The 3,990-nt window shown below is 40.1% G+C and overlaps 1 protein-coding gene across 2 annotated transcripts in view; it reads right to left on the bottom strand.

Annotated features, from left to right (window-relative positions):
* The window catches only part of midn (midnolin), a 33,643-nt gene extending 31,703 nt beyond the window's left edge, over positions 1-1,940 (bottom strand). The window contains exon 1 of one of the 2 annotated variants that reach the window (XM_016291059.1): positions 1,848-1,940. The gene's annotated coding sequence lies outside the window, so the exon portion shown is untranslated. Of the gene's footprint in view, positions 1-945; positions 1,582-1,847 lie in introns of those variants that run through there. The other variant, XM_016291060.1, reaches the window with a different exon arrangement.
* Between the last annotated feature and the right edge of the window lie 2,050 nt (positions 1,941-3,990).

A 3,990-nucleotide genomic window follows, 5' to 3' on the forward strand; every position in this document is an offset into this window, starting at 1 on the left:
TAATATGCAGACTTGGCAATCTGTGTTTTGCCATATTGACCTCTGACTGTACACTATCAGGCTTACTCAACCAAATAAATAAATAGATCGACATGAAATATTGAAATAGCTGTCTTCTGAGGTAATTTTCCACTACTGTCGCAATCGATTACTGAGACGTATAGAGTTTATACTGAGTTTGTACGAACGTTGCTATGGATGACAGCGAATATCTGACCCGCAATTAACCAATGAGAATCAAGTATTCCAGATACCGAGCCACTCTGCCAATGATTTGTTGACCGAAAATAACTGCTGTATAAATTATGACGCACTTAACATCGCTCTTAAAATCATATAGCATATGTGATGTAAATAACAGCTTTCTCATTACTTCAAGTGGTTAATCCTGAGTTAATCCTGAGCCCACTGATGCAGGTATTCTAGGTATATAATCACAATATTGCAACTTTTGTTCCAGGCCTTAGTTTCATTGTAGGATATCACATTTGTATAGTCTTGCATAAGTAGCCACCTGCAGCGCTTGACCACATTATAATTGAAAAATTTCTCATAAGCACTTCTTTATGGAAACTGAGAGCAAGCTCTACAGAATTCACCCAACACATCAGCCAAATTAAGCGTGTTTTGCTTGTTATTAATACACATTTCATTTGATATTATACAAGACAACACATGATGAATTAAGACAAAACGGAATTACAGGAGAATCTTTGTTAGCCTCATGTTCTGCAAGGTTTATTTGTTCTCCACAAACCCTCGTTATCCACCACCCACTCAGCAGCCCACACTCAAACACACATTCTCCCATGTACTCTCGATGGCCTGCAGGCTTAATCCTGGGTTGGCTCGGATTAGCAACTTCCCACGTTAGGCTAATTTAATCAGAACACAGCCTCTTGAGAAAAGCAATGCACGGGGGCTTGTGGCACACTGACATTTTACCTGTATCCGCTGTTCGGCTGGTTGCGGTAATCTAATCATTGATATGGAAGGTTATTCTGGCCCTCTGATTCCATCTGTGATGTAGGAAGCTCAGTCATCTCGCGTCCAATCAGACTTTAAAAATAGAAGCCGACACTTCACAAGAATGCCATTATTTCCCGTCAGTCTTTGAGCTGCAGTCCCCACGACTGGCCTTTCTGGCTAATGTTCCTATTGCTTACTTCCTTATTTCCCTGTGCTGTTCGAGTTCACCACAGAGAGTTCAATTGTGTCCGTCCGGTAAAGCATTTACATGTGGGCCAATGAGCTTGTTTACTTTTACAGCTTCCCACATAGTGGCCGAAGGAATCAGTTTATGACCTCTATGAAGTGTTCTTGGGAAAAGCTGGATTAAGTCTAAAACATTGCTGGCTTCCTAGAAACAAGGTAATCCTGCTCCTGCACAAGATTGCACTGTCAGTTGAGCTTGTCTTCTGAATACGGTCCATATGTTGCTTAATTAGTGACGTTAGAAGTCTTTGCAGTATTAAAAGTGGTTGATAATTATTTAGGTTCACGACTCAAGAGTTAAAGAGTAAGCATTAAAACGATGTATTTTTAAAAGTACAATAACCTAGTGCTAACATACTGGAAAGGTTCAAGTTTTGACATTCTTATATTGCTTGATTTCAAAGGAAATATGTCATTTGTTCATGCAAATGAATTCTTTTTGTGCCTTTCAGTTCCTCATATAGTTGACAGTCAAACAGCTGCAAAGGTATTATGAAGCAAAAATTTGACAAAGGAAAACTGGCTGCTTCAAAACCGACAGAATCTGAACAGAATTACTGTATATTTAGCATTAATAAAAATAACACAAAACACAGTACATTTATATATTAAATCCAAGGAAGTTATAATACCTGGAGAAACTTATCTGCCTGCCTATCCGCCTTGCTGGGGCTGGTGTGGAACCCCATAAAAGTATGCATATGAAATCTGGCGTCTTTGCTCATGAGAACTTGTTTTTGCAGCCAAGCCACGTGACTAATCACTCTAGAGCCACAGCAAAATGACGTGGCCACAGTACTGATTGGATGACGAATGGACACACTGTACAATCCCAAACTGTTTACTGGCGTTTATCCAGCCGTGATGTCAAAAGCAACAGATAGACACAAAAATGAGGCGTTAAATAAATGAAGTCAATATTACAATGCACTGATACAACATCAAAACATCACACATGGCTAAATTTGAATGGCCATCAGTGGAGAAATATGGTGTAGTTACAGCATCTACAAGCAGGGGCTGAGGGGCCATGCTAACAAACAAAACCTTGACCCTTAATTGCATCAAGCATTTCTTTGTGATGCTTTATATCACAGTTTTGTAATGATTAAAAATGAAGCGTGAAACGTTGGGGATGAAATGACGTTAAGCATAGTGGAAAAAACCTTTTAATTGCTGACATAAAGAGTATCTAATGTCCAGTGAGAGAAACAGCACACTGGCAATCATGACTTTTCACTGAATCATGGAACAAACTCTCAACCTCTACATACTTTTCATTTAATAACTCTTAATGCTAAGAGGAGAAGAGAGACTGATGCAGTCCATGTTTAGTCATGTCAGCATTTAGCAGGTCAGATTATCTGATATGTGCAGCCGTTCCAGTGCCTACCAGTTAATTAGTTGAAGAGGTCTATTTGTACTCTTGTTAATCTATCTGGTACTACACACGAGGATGGTTTACATGCAATGCTATGTTAATGTTATTCTAATGTTCCTGAGGACTTACATTTAACTTTTTGAGATGCATGACTTGTTGATTGGGTCACTTTTGCACTTTTGAAGGTTCATTAGATGTTTTGTACACTAATATTGCACACTGTCCATGAGGTGTTCTTACTTGACGCAAAACCACACCAGCAACCATCTACTTATTACTTATTAGTAGTGGCTTCCCTTAATCTGAGGCCTTGAGAATTCTAGGAGGGGATCTATTTGGAGGCTTGTCCTCGACTGAACCCATTAACTTCTGCCCATGTAATACCTTATCAGTATTCCGTAACTGCTGTGATAAAATGCATGCTACATAACACCATGGCTAAACAGCTAAGACGCATTGATCAGAAGGCTGAAAGCTTTTACTAGCTCGAGTCAGTAAAAGCTAGCTTTAGCATGCACGTTGACTTTCTGGAATGATGAAGAGTCAGGAGTTCCTGGGAGCATTGCCTCAGTGAGATCGTCATAGCATAACTTGCTGAAAGGGCACTAAGGTGGTAAACATAAATAAGGTCACTGTCAAGCATTTGTTTTGGCATATAAGGCTAGGCTATTCGTTTGGATACTGCAAAACTGCTGTCATTACTTGTCGTCACCGTTTCCGCCATAAACTTAAGTGACCAATGGGCGTCATTGTTTTCCGTCGAGTAACTACAGTCAGTGCATTCCTGACCTCGCCTAACCGCCCAACCTTTCCCGCCCCACCACCAGCTGCTAATACCGGGCCAGCTGACAGAATAAGATCAGCGGCTGGGCTCATGGTTACGTTTGATCTGCTGTCTGCCAACACTAGAAGGCGTCATACATTTGCAAGCGGGTGTGGGGCTTTGCACTAGAGTCTGGGACTTGTCCAAAACAGCATACGCATGTAAATCTAGCCAAGTCTACTTGGGTAGTGCTGGATGGAAACTAGCTTGATGCCATATTTTCCTAGCGTTTCAGCACAAGGACATGTGATTAGGAAACCAGCATAAGTCACTATATTAGGTAAGGACTGATGCATAAACCTGAATCTGCTAGGACTAGAAATTTACTAGGAATTTCAATTGAATGTGCTAATTTGGGGCAATTAATAATAATAATAAAAAGATAAAATGAAAAAAATAAAAATAAATAAATGAATGCCCCATGACCTGTATGTAAATTCCAAAGTAATGTGCCTATAGCATGGGATCCATTTAAGCTTGAAAACCCAAAATGCAGTCTGCAGAACTGCTACTACAGGCAACGCACTTACAGATACAGTGGGGCAAAAAAGTATTTAGTCAGCCACCAATT

Source organism: Sinocyclocheilus grahami, unplaced genomic scaffold (assembly GCF_001515645.1).
Source record: "Sinocyclocheilus grahami isolate Dianchi unplaced genomic scaffold, SAMN03320097.WGS_v1.1 scaffold267.1, whole genome shotgun sequence".
In the NCBI taxonomy this organism is placed as follows: Eukaryota; Metazoa; Chordata; class Actinopteri; order Cypriniformes; family Cyprinidae; genus Sinocyclocheilus; species Sinocyclocheilus grahami.